Here is a 13,292-nt window from a genome sequence, read left to right as displayed (position 1 = left end):
GAGCTTCTGCTGGAAGTCATGTTTCCCTGGGATTGGTTCAGACGTTTCTTTCTGAGCCCACAAGGGAGCTGATGTCCCGTGGCCCATGTCACGTATGAGAAGCCGGAGTGTCTGTGGTCCGCTGTGAGGTGTGAGGGGTGCGCTGAGGGGTGCAGTGAGGCAAGCGATTGAGCCAGGGGAGCAGACACGTTCCTTTTGTCCTAACAGCACCAGGCGCTTCGGGGGTCGCCTCAGAACCTCAGAACCATGATTTATTATCAGGACATGTTGGACTTTTTATTCCTCAGGTGGAAAAGGGTCACGACTGGGAAGTGTACAGGGTCCCACTGGAGGGCAGTGGGAGGTGATGGCTGAACCCCTGTGCTCTGTGCAGCCCTGGGACCCCACTGCCTTCTCAGGGGCTCTTGCACATTCATGCATGTGAGGGAGGTTCCCAGGGGAAGCCAGGAACCTGTTCCTGGTGTACCCGTTACTGATTAATTGGTGGGTCAAATGCCCCGACCTCCGGGCAGCTCCTTTCCAGGCTGTGAGGGGTGGAGGTCAGAGAGTGAGACAGGGTCATGCAACGATTTTAGGATTGGTCAGAAATCATGGGCATGAAGAGGGTCTTGGCCTGAAGTGTCCTGGGGGAGTTGGACAGTGACATTTCCCGTTTAAGTAGTAGTGCTTTGAAGTACCCCAAGATAATAAGACCCAGAATGCTCTCGAGAGCCTCAGGGACAGGCAGGGGGCAACAGGGGCTGAACTACCTCAGGCTCTCCTCCCTTGGCATGGACAGCGGGGGACAGTGACCCTCGAGCTGAGGCATTCAGGACCTATCGGCTTTGAGGGTCCTTCTCTCCTTTCCTGCAGACGTGCTAGGGGAGCCATATGCCAGGCTTCAGCTGAGCATGGGGCGGGAAACCAGGAAGGGGAGATGCTAGCGGGACCGTTATTCCTCCTTTCCACCTTCAAGGTCTAAGCAGGACGGAAGAATCCTCCAGCGCTCAGGGCCCTGCCCTCTGCCAGTCAGGACAAAGGGACCATGGAGGGGGGAGCCATGCGGGGGCCCCATTCTGCAGCCAGCCTGGTGGGAAAGCCTGGTGGGCACTCGGCAGCTCTCTCTGGGACTGGGGTGGCCTCTGCAATGCCAGGCCAGCATTTATGTCCACGGAGAAGCAGAAGCGGGGACTTCCAGAGCCCCTTCTCTCTCTGTTTCCCCTTGTTTGGTAGCTGGCGAGGCCCAAAGTAGATCCCTGGCACTGTGTATGGTTCCCACACACCACCCTGAGTGGCCCCCAAGCATCCCTGGGTGTGACCCCCCCCACAAAAAAAGAAAAGAATGGAAGCATCAAGGGTGTGCTGGCGACATGTGGGAGCTCACGGCACAGGTGCGAGTGAGCAGAGTCTGTAGCACAAACATAAGTGGGGAGGTGAGGAGCAAGGGAGCCCCCTTCTTCCTCAATGTGACGAACTCACCCTGCAGGGCGCCGAGCTCATGGCACCCTCAGAGCCAAGAGCACATCCCAGGGGTCAGACAGGGCCTGACGCTCAGCTCTGCCCCCAGTAGGGCTGGTCTGGTTGGGGCAGGGCGCCGAGGGCCCAGAGCGCAGAAGAGGACAAGGAAGGGGGTCTTGGGAATGGACCACACCAGGGACTCAGTGCCTGTGCAGAGAGATGAGAGACTGACTAATGGAGAGCCTCCCCCTTAGGAACCCCTGAATCTAGCTGGGTGTCACCAAGTGTGGTCCCTGAGTACTTGGGACAGTTTCCCCAAGCCCCACAAAAAGGAAATACATAATTCTAAGAGTTGGAGTGGTACAGAGGTGCTCCCAGGCTGAGACCATACAAGAGCCCCGGGTTTCCCCCAAGGGACCAACCCCTGAACATTGAGCCAGAAGCAGTCCCAAGCACCTCCGGAGTGGCCCCCAAACAAAACCCAAGAATGTATGTGCCAGGATAGTACTCCATGGTCCAGAGCTTGCCTTGCATGTCTGCGACCCTGTGTTCCATTCTTGACACCACCAAAACTAAATAAATTAGCTAATGCCTGGCACCATCTTTTCTAAGTATGTTCTCTGTGCCAGGAGAAGAGTGGAAAGAACATTCCAGACTAAGCATCAGAGCCTCCGAGTGGGTCAGCAGGAACCTTCCAGAATGCAGGGGGAGAGGAGTGGGAGCAGTAGGTTTGGGGACCAAGGAGAGACAGACGTGGGGGTAGGGCCAGACAGCCGGTGCAGAGAGCAGTTTGCAGTGAGCTTCCCAGCTCAGCTGGGTCCCCAGGGAGTGGGGGTTTGAGGAAGTGTCGTGGGTGCAGAATGGGGTCCCCGCTGAAAGCACTGGGAAGGAACCCGGGACCAGAGCATCTCAAGTCTCCCGTGTCCCAGGAGCATTCACTTTGGTTGACATCCGTGAATGTTTTTATGAGAAGGGTGTTTTAATTCGAGAGAGAAGCCAAAGGCTAATCGCATTACACTCATCAAGCGGAAGGCTAGCATAGTGGATTAAAATTAAGCTGGAGACTTTCCCTGCTTTTCTGCATCATGATTTCTAAACACATAGAAGCCTAAATTGTTAAAAAGGAACGTGAAGGGCTGGAGCGATAGCACAGCAGGTAGGGCATTTGCCTTGCATGCAGCCAACATGGCCGACCCGGGTTCGATTCCCAGCATCCCATATGGTCCCCCGAGCACCACCAGGAGTAATTCCTGAGTGCATGAGCCAGGAGTAACCCCTGACATCGCCGGGTGTGACCCAAAAAGCAAAAAAAATTTTTAAAAATTAAAAAAAACAAAAAGAAACGTGAAAAGAAAAATTGGATGCTCCCGCAAAACCCTGTGTTAATGTGTTAATATCACCCGTTTCTTGTTGGCCCCACAGAAGCCTTGCACTCGTGCAGCCTTGGTTAGATTCCTGTTTCCCCACACACGAAAGTCACGTGGTGCCGATCGCTTTGCAATTGGCTGCTGCTTTTCCCTAGGGAAACACGTGGTACCTTTCCCCTGTCAACCCTGGCTTTGATGCTTGATGACCTTATTGATGTTTTCTTCCTATTTCATCACTACTCGAACAATCATTGGAACAATCATTTCACATCTATGTGCCAATTAATTTGTAATATAGGGTCCCAAAGTTGGAGTTTCTAGATCAAAATAATATTTTTCTGTATTTTGATAGGTGTTGCCGAATTTCTCCCTACCATAGTTGGACCTGTTTAAACTCCATCCAGAAGCATTTACGATGTCTTTTTCTCTACACTCTCCTTTTTCCTAGGTATCACTTGTTTGTTTTTACTTTATTATTTGTTTGTTTGTTTGGGGACCACAACTAGTGATATTCAGGGACTACTCCCAACCCAGGGATCAGCCCATCTATACTACCCAGGGAATCATATGATGCTGGGGGTCCAACCCAGGCCTCTAGCATGCAGAGCATGTATTTCAGCCCTTTAAACTATCTCACTGGTCAGTATCCATGCTGGAGGAAAAAGGAAATTATATCTGGTTTAAATTTTTGTTTTGATTTTTTTGGACCACACCTGGCAGTGCTCAGGAAGACTTACTCCTGACTGCGCTCAGGTATCGCTCTTGGTGGTGCTCAGTGAACCATATGGAGGTCCTACATGTTTGGTACATGAAATATAAGAGAAGCTCATGTCTTTTCTTTTCATATGTTTCTATTTTCTTTTTCTGCTTTGGGCTAAAACTGACATGTCACATTTTATCATTTATAAATGATACTTCTATTTAAGGTGCTGTATACAAATACTAAAATATACCAATATCCCAGTAACAACATTATATCTATTTTTTTGTGGTTGTTTGTTTTGCTTCAATGTTTTACCCATCTGGAATTTTGGAGGTATAAGGAATAAAATAGAGACTTTTTGTTTGTCTTTTTCTAAATGACCAACTGATTATCCCAGTAGATAGTTATGGAATAATCTTATTTTTCTGCTGACTAAAAAATACCTGCGGGTGTAGTTGGAGAGAACCGTCTCCAGCTAGCAGAGATTAAAAGGGGCTTGCAAGGGGCCAACTCTGCTTTACTTCGGGGAGGCCAAGGCCAACCCCTCAGCACATAGGGTTCAAATAGCCAGTATCCTCAGGTCCTTGCACTGTGTGCAGACCCAGTTGAGAATTTCTGCTAGGGACCCCTAAATTACTTGTCTTAAGACAATTTAAATTAATTTAAAATTAATTTTAATTAATTTAAAATTAATTTAGAGAGGGTCGGGGGGATAGTACTGGGGTAAGTCTCCTGCTTTGCATTTGGACAACCCTGATTCAATTCACGGCATCACCTACATGGTGACCCCCGGAATGCCCCTGAGAATCACCAGGTAACCCCCCAAATTTAAAATATATGTATTTTACATTATTGTATATAAATTTAGGTACATCACGGCAGAGCCTGGCAAGCTACCCGTGACGTATTCGATATGCCAAACACAGTAACAACAAGTCTCATGATGGAGACGTTACTGGGCCCGCTCGAGAAAATCAATGAACAACAGGAGGACCGTGACCGTGAATTTAGATACATGTAAAATATATGTATCATACATATATTTAAATACACAAATATTTTGGCCTACTTTTGGTCTCCATCCTATACCAATATAATCATTCTTTATTGATTTGAGGGGGCCACACCCAGCAGTGCGCAGGGCTTACTTTTGCTCTGCACTCAGGGATCAGTCCTGGCATACTTTGGGGACCGTATGGGATGCCAGGGATTGAACGTGGGTTGGTCGTGTACAAAACAAATGCTCTCCCTGCTGTCTGTTGGCTCCGGCCCCTGCAATCACACCTTCCTGATGACGTTGTGGCCATTCTCTTCTCTCTCTCCTGCTCCATTCCAGCCAGGACTCTGCTCCCACCTGCTTGGCTAGAGGACAGTGACGGGCCGGGCAGGGTGGAGTCATTTCTGGCCCTGTCGCTGACTTTGGGGACAGGCTTTGGGACAGTCACAATCCCGAGGTCTCGTGGCCAGGGAAGGGAGACAGCAGCCGAGGACACCCACAGAGGCAAAGGGCCCGGCCAGCAAGTCCTTGGCAGGGTGCAGAGTGGGCGTCCAGGCGGCTCTGGAATGGCAGCGATGTCTGGGGGATGCGGGATGGGGAGGGCCATGGGTACCATCTTGAGGCGGGCCCTGGGCACCTCTCCTGCACCAGGGTCAGAGGGGGTGCTTTCGGGTCAAGGTCTAGGTACATGGGGTACCAGAAGAGCCAGAAACTCGCCCTGCCCTGCAGCCCTCCAGCAAAGCTTGAATCTCAAGCTTCTCGTCCTTCTGGCTGAGGGACCCAGATGTATACGCCCCCCTCCTTCCCTGCCACCCCCCTGCCTCTACTTTCTACCCTGAAACTAGAATGGAGTGCTTATAAGCAACAGATTTTGAGACTTTCTGGGGCAATGAAAGTGTTCAGCATCTTGATTTGGGCATTGGCTTACAAGGAGGCTTGTCATTGGCAGAAAAGAACGTATCAAACCGTACACTTCAGGGACTGGAGCAACAGTACAGTGGTTAGAGCATTAGCCTGGCACTCCGCTGATGCAGGTTTGATCCCCAACACCCCATATGGTCTGCCGAGGACCCAAAAAGACCAAACAAACAAACAAACAAACCAGAAACAAATAATCATCCACTTCAACTGGGCAATGTTCTACTTTATAACCACTTTTAGAGGAAGACAAGTTTTAAACATCTTCAGTGATCACTCCTAAGTGTGCAATGTGACCTTGGGCCTTGGACTGAGGCTTTGAGAGACAATCTGCAGGTCTCTTGGGTAGTGTTGAGTAGAGATTCTTCTCAGCTGCAGGTCACACGTTTCCTAATGGTAAGTGCGTGTGGGGAGAATGCTGAGTGCTCACACTGTGACTCACTCCACATGTGTTCTTAAAGAATGGGTGCAGAGGAAAACAAGGGCATGGAGACCTTGACAGGAAGGGGCAGGGTAGCTCCAACAGCTGGAACCAAGTCCTGCCAGCTGGGGGGGTTAGAATAGCAGAAAAGTTCTCTTTGGCCAGCTGAAAGTCTATGTGAGATGTGGGTGAGGCCAGCTCCTCCTGGAGGCTCTGAGGCAGAATCTTTCCTGGCTCCTGCAGACCCCCGCTTCCCTTGGCTTGTGGCCCGCTCCCATCTCTGCCTCCATGTGCACCCCGCGCCTTGCGCCATCTCTGCCTCTGTGTCTCCAGAGCTCCTTTGCAGAATCTGTTGTTCGCCTCTGTGTGATGCCATCCGCGAAGCACTGTTCCCCCATAAAGTCACAAGAGGTTGTGCGTGGGGAGATGGGGCTGTGTCCCAGACAGTCTGCACCTCTTCCTCTCCGGCCACCTGGACAGGGCTGAAAGCCAGCGCACAGGGACATTCTGCTGTGTTTCAGGAGAGGCCACTGCAGCTCCAAATCACCCCCAAAACAACCCAAGTGACCAAGTTAAAAAAAAATTAATTTTGGTTTTTGATCATTCTGTTAGCAAATTATTGATAACAAGCAATGCAAAAGAATTTATTGAGGGTCAGAGTGATAGTACAGTGGGTAGAGCGTTTGCCTTGCACTCAGCTGACCTGGGTTCGAGCCCTGGTATCCCATATGGTCCCCTGAGCACTGTTGGGAGTAATTCTTGAGTGCAGAGCTAGTAATAAACCCTAAGTATCTCTGGGTAGGACCCCAAAAGCCAAAAAATGAATAAAATAAATTATTGAGGGCCTGCTTATAAGGGCAGGCTTAAGGAGTGGTTGGGAAAATTGGAGACAATGGTGGAGGGAAGGTGTAATGGTGATGGGACTCGTGTTGGAATGTTGAATGTCTGCAACAAATCATTATGAGCACTTTGTAAACCACAGTGTTTCTATAGAGTGTAAGGGGAAATAACTTTTTTTAAAAAAATAAATTAGTTTAAGGAGATAGAAGACAGAGGGCTAGAGGAAGGAAGGGAGGAAGAAAAGGAGAAAAATCTTGGACCACTCTCCAAATCTACAAAATCAGAATCTCTATAGAAAGGACCCTAGAAATCTGGAGGAGGGGGTTGGTTTTTTCACTGGTCGGGGAGCCTCCACACCTGGCCCTGTGCCTGGGGTCTCGCAGTGTTCAGGGACCATGAGGTGCGAGTTGAACTCAGACCTCCTGTTTGCAAGGCATGTGCTCAGACTACTGGGCCGACTCTCCGGCCTGAAACCTCTATTTTTAACCAGCATCTGTGTGACTCAGAGCACCATAAAGTTTATAACTCTCAGAAGGACTCAGGGATGGGCTGAGCTGGTACAGGGTGCCCCAGGTGGCCCATCCCAGTTTCAGTCCCTGGCACCAGAGTCTCCTGAGTGCCACCATGTGTGGCCCTGCAGGCCCCCAAGCACTGTTGGGGTGCCCGGGGTAATCCTAGCACGGCAGGCCCCTCCCCAGGAGGAGCGCTCTGGGCTCCTGATCACTGAGAGGGAGACCCAGGGACCCGAGAGCCACCGGCAGAGGAAGGGTGGAGACGGGGGCTGGGCGCCCAGAGGTTGTTCACTGGGTAGAGCTCCCGGCTGGCTGTGGAGTCAGCATCCTGGGCACCCAGCTGGCACAGAGCCCGGGGGAGTGAGGGCGAGAGCCTCACCTGGGTCCCTGAGTCTGAATCGCTACCTACTGTCCACAGGTGGCTCTGGAGCAGAGCATGCACCCAGAGGTCAGCCATGGGTGACCTGCCACCTCCAGAGGAGTGAGCACCGGTCTACCCAGGGGTCATCTGGTCAACCGTGGCCTTCGTGGGCTTCTCTTCCAGGCCTGGACCAGTGCTGTGGGTTGGACGGTGAACTGTGGGTCAGATGGTTGCCACCCTCTGGGGACACAAGCAGAGGGGCTTGTCCAGCAGAATATATCGATACCCAGGGACAGAGAGCTAGTACAGTGGGAGGGCGCTTGTCTTGCACGCAGCCCACCCAGATTCTATCCCCAGCATCCCATATGGTCCATCCCCCGAGTATTGCCAGAAGTAACCCTGAGCATCATCAGGTGCTCACCAAAATAAAAAAATCACCAAAATAAAAAAAATGAGAGAGAGAACATATTGATATCCATACTTAATTGGTAAAAAAGCAAAACATAGATTTCAGAATGGACTGTTGTCAAGTGCAGCTACAACTTGTGGTTGGGGCACTTGGGGGGTCTGGGGAGCTGCTCTCTGATGCCTGCGGGGAGCTGTCAAAGGAAGTGGGTTGAAAACCCCCAAGATTGCAGTTGAACGGAAGAGTCGGTGTGGAGGTGCCTGGGGCCTGGGGCCGCAGCTGAGCCCTAGCGAGGGGGAATGCTGTGTGCGTGAGCATAGGGCGGGTGCCTGCCTCAGTGGGACTCAGGGTCAGCACAGGGTCCAGCTTTATTCTGCGCATCGTCGGCCCCCTTTGATCGTTCTGGCCACCATGTGGCTGGGAGAACAGAAGGGACGAGTGGAAGCCGGAAGACCCAGGTGGCTCTCGCTGGTCCAGATGGCAAAGGGAGGTGGCCAGGACGGGGTGGCCGTAGGGTGGGAAGAAGTGGCCAGGGATGCCTTGCAGGTGGGGCCTCCGGAACTTACTGATGGAGCAGATGGTGCCCCCGAGGGCAGGAGAAACGTTGGGGGTGGAGACCAAGATGCTGAGGGGTTTGATTTATGGGAAGGATGAGGACCAGGCAGAGCTGTGGGAGGGAGCAACTGACGTGTACTGGGGTTGTGACAGATTTGAGATGGCAAAGAAACTGGCCAGGGGAAATGTCAAGGGGACATTGGAGAGCTGAGGTCAAAGCTGGACCAGCAGGCTAACTTACCAAGCTTGTCTGGGGGTTTCAATTTCGATTCATTCAAACGGGAAATCCAGAATCTTCCAGCCCATTTCAGGTGCTCCAGGGGTGTACGCAGTAGTGGACATTGCCTCCGTGTCAGAATGGTGCTTCCTTGCCATCCCTGCACGAGCACAGAGTTTGGTGTCCATGGCCTGCACCCCCCTCAGGCCCAGCTCGCCCAAAAGGACCACTGGCCCCGGTGGCTCAGGGCTGTCGTGGATGGAACTGAAGCTCCGTTCTCGCGGCAAATGTGGAGCATCAGCCACTGTGTGGAAGATCCCGGGTCTCCGACTCGCCTGTAAACTCCGCCTGTTTCCAGAATGTGCTTCGGGTCTGGAGTTATCAGAATAGGGGTAGGGGACAGGCTTGTGCCTAACGGTCTGTGTTCCAGAACTGACTCAGAACTGGCTGGTCACTGTCTCCCGACAGCTGTGAGTGAGAGAGGGAAAGGGGAATTATTTCAAGCAATTCAATTAAAAAAGAAAAAAAAAGACACAAAGCAAGATAGGATTTTTTTAAATTTAGTTTGGAGGCCACACCCGTGGGGTACTCAGGACTTGTTCTTGTGGTGTTTTCCTCACTTCTGCAGAGAGGTTTGCATTCCGTGCTCTGAGGCTGGGCACCCCATCCCTCTGCCTCTCGGGTCTGGGGTTTCCTCCACTGAGTACAACCAGCTCCCTGGGTGCTGAGGGGCAGGGCCTTGTGAACACCCAAAGAAGACTCGGGGTGCAGATGGGCCTCGGGCCGCCCCTCGGCCTGTGCAGGCCTGTGCAGAGGGGCTGGGACCCTGAGGACCCCCCCCCCCACCTGCATGCTGCATGGGGCCCGGGGCACCATCTCATGCCAGGCAAGGGGTTTCAAGCCAAACTCAGGCTGCGAGTTCAAAGGCCATCTGTGGTCCCTGCCGCCCAGCCGATCTTGCAAACAACTCTCCTTTGTGAGGCTCCCGGCCGCCTGCCCCCACCGCTGCACACAGCCTCCTTTCACTGCCCTGCTGGGCTGCACACACCCTTTCTGTTCCTCTCGCCAGTCACTCAAGCATCCCCAGCAAGCCTGCTCTGCGGACCAGGGCACCCGGGAGCAGCACCACAGCGTCCCGCCCGGCTCCTGCTGCCCCCACCCAGTCCCAACCCAGCCCGCACTGGGCTCTCCCAAGAATCCCTCCAGGATTCATTCTTGCAAGGGCGACTGGGCCTCCTGTCTCAGTTTTCCCCTCCTGGGCAGGGTCTCCTGCTGTTCTCTCTGGGGCAGTGCCAGAGATGTGGCCGCACATTGGAGGCAGGGGTGGGGGTGCTCCAGGAGCCCTATGGGGCGGGGGTGGGGGAAAGTAGGTGCCAGGAGTGAGTTGGCCCTGGCTGCTGGACAGGAAGCAGTGGCCAGGAAAGCGGGTCCATGAGTGCCCTGCTGTGTGGACATAGTAGAATGTCTGGTGTCTGTCAGCACCGCTGCAGATGGGAGATGCAGGACGGGGTGCAGGGGTCCACTCCTTAGCCCATCGCAGACATGCTCCTCCCCAGTTCTGGGGGTCCATATTGAGGCCAAGCAGCAGCCCTCAGTGCTCCCCGCATTCCTGGGATGACGGGGACTGAGCGGGCACCACCTGCATCTCTGCTTGCTCGGAGCTCTGTCTCGGGTGCGGCTGTGTCCAAATGTTCCCTCCAGGCAGGACCCCCGTCAGGGCGGAGTAAGACCACCCTGCAGTGACCCTGCATCCAGTCGTGAAGCTTTGGAGGGGCTAGAGCAGTTGGGAGAGGGCACCCGTAGGCAGTTGCAGTTCCAAAGGCCCCCTCGACTTCCCTGACCCCTGAGGACACAGGAACCCCAACTTCCCTGACCCCTCAGGACACAGGGACCCCCACTTCCCTGACTCCTCAGGACACAGGGACCCCCACTTCCCAGACCCCTCGTCTGCAGCCACCCCAGGGCAGGAGCTGGTCACTCAGTGGCGTCCAGGAGGGCTGTGTTTGGGTACCCCCGTCTAGTTGATTTGTCTTAAATGCACGTTGGGCTTTGAAATCTCGGGGCTTCACATATAACCCCCATTTTCCAGGCTGTGTTAGAAATCTGAAGTTCTGGCAGCAGGGATTCCCCTTCCCCTCCACCGCCCCCCCCCCCCCGTCCATCTCCTGACCCTTACCTATGTCTGGGCTGTCCCCCCAGGTCCCCGCCACTTAGTGACTGCTGCATTGGGTGCATCTCTTTGGTTTGCTTGAGGACCACTGCACCCCGCGGTGCTCATGTGTCCGAGCCCCCACGCTGGCCTGCAGTGGCCATCTGGGACCCCGGAAAGGGGACTGAGTGCCGCGGGTTAGGATGGGTTTGGGTTCCTGGTGCCTCATGTTTTAGGGAACCGTGAGAGGAAAAACCAGCATCTTTCCTGGCTCCGGCAGCCGGTCCCGCAAGCTCCTTGCCGGGATCACCTGCCCAGCCCCGAGCCGAGGACACAGCAGGAACTCCGGGCCCTCAGGCCCAGGTGACAGCGGGGCTGGAAGGAATGAGGTTCCTCCTGGAGCACTGAGTCTGCAGCCTGCAGAGCTGACTGGGCCCCTGCACATTAGCCCTGCAGCGCAGGACAGGCGTGGGGAGTAGCATGGAGCAGATGTGGCCTCCGGGGCTGGGCTCGGGGTGTCTGGTGCCGTGGCATGGGCGGGTGGAAGTAGGAGTCACGGAGAAGGGGCAATGGTGCCACCCCAGCAGAGGGGACTGGCAGAGGGAAACGTGCTCGGGAGTGGCAGGGATTGGCATGGGCTGGGGGACGTGAGGGTTGGCACTGCCATCTCACTGGCTCCATTCCCAGTGCTCCTCACTCCAGTTTCCCTGGGCACGCAGGCCTGCCTGGCCCTCAAGGACACAGGAGCTTTGGGCGGCCAGGGTCAGCTGGCTTTGGGCCCTGCCCACAGGCCTCTCCACGCTTGGCCCTCTGGGGCCCAGCCAAACCCCCAACATCTGTACTGTGACGTTCATTGAAGGCGGTGCCGGTGACTGCAGAACTGGCCGTGACCAAGCCAAGGGGTCTCGGCCCTCACGAGCCTTGTACTCGCTCTGGGAATATTCACTGGATAATGCAGGAGGCGAGTTGTTGCTTCAGGCCCTATCACCGCCCTGCCACGCCCCTCTGACCCCCCTCCACGGTCGGGGGGGCTCCCCGGAACAGCCGTGGCCCTGAGCACGAGGACGGTCGGTCAGCAAGCCGGCTCTCCACCTGTCTGCTCAGGTGCCTGGGACAGTCTCAAACACCCCCAGTGGCCCCTCTGTCGTAAAGTCTGTCACTGGCAGAGAGGGTTTGGACTCTGTGGCAGGCCTCCCTGCTGCCCTCCTGGTGCGGGGCACTCACTCGCCTCGCCCTGGTCCTCAGCTGCGTCCAGTGCGGCCCCCCAACGACTCTCGCAGCTGCGGGAAGAGAGCGAGCTTGTTCCTGCTGCTCCCTGGGGTTTTGACAGCTCCCTTCTGCTTGTGCCCAGGACCAGAAGTCTTTTTAAATCATGCATTGTGGAAGTTTCCAGAGGACTTTTTTTTTGAAGCCTCTTTTAAAGTTTGAGTTGTACCCTGACTCCCAGGAATGACCTTTCCACACTTCTGATTCGTGCATGTGTTTGCAGGACTCGTGTGTGTGTGTGTGTGTGTGTGTGTGTGTGTGTGTGTGTCCGGTGCGGGAAGCCCCCGAGGTCCATGGACTGGCGCGGGGCAAGGGTTCCAAGCCCCCTGGCCCTGGACCCAGAGAGGCACAGTCCCCAGAGGGGCCTCCGGAGTTTCTGGGCTCCGGGCTTCCTGCCAGTCGCCTCGATAGTGGCTGTCGGTGAAGGACACGCTGGGGCGGGCGCTCCCTGGTACCTGAAGGTGCCCATGCCCCGGTGAGATGCCAGCCTGCGTGCTGCACGTCCTGGCTCCCCTGGGAGCCGCCTCCCTCCTTGGGGGGCACGTCCATCTGTCCAGTTTGTAACTGACAGCCTGGGCTTGAGCCAGGCTGGAGTGTGGTCACTGTGGGGTCGCCCAGAAAGCACCTTGCTTCCATCTGGGCCTGGGCTTTGTGAGAACCCACCAGCCGTGGCCGGGACGTGACGCCTGGCGGCTCCCGGGCTGTGGTGTGGTGATCAAACCCGGGCAGCAGAGAGAGGGGGTAGGAGGAGGAGGAGGAGGAGGGGAAACCGCTGCCCACACCTCCCCCAGCCCCACCTTGATTTATTCCCTCTGATGCTGGTTTCTAACACTCTGCCCATTTTACGAGCGTTATAGTTCACTGTCGCTGTGCTGAGCCAGCCTGGGCCCCGGGTCTGTCGGTCTGGATTACCACTGACCCTGGGGGCCCTCACATCCGGCTTGTCCTCTAAGGCCACCACTCAGCGCTCTCATTCTGTCCCCTTGGGCCCTGTTCAGCATGTTCTCTTTGGTTCGTTAGCTTCTCCATCTGCACAGATGCATTCGATCTTTGCTCTTTCTCCCTCTGGCTTATTTCACTAGGAATAATAACATGGCTCCATGTTCCTCCATGTTCTTCACCAGTGACAAGCTTGCCTCTTCC

The sequence above is a fragment of the Sorex fumeus genome, unplaced genomic scaffold, assembly GCF_029834395.1.
Source record: "Sorex fumeus unplaced genomic scaffold, SorFum_2.1 ptg000122l, whole genome shotgun sequence".
Classification (NCBI taxonomy): Eukaryota; Metazoa; Chordata; class Mammalia; order Eulipotyphla; family Soricidae; genus Sorex; species Sorex fumeus.
Note: the sequence above shows the minus strand (reverse complement) of the source record.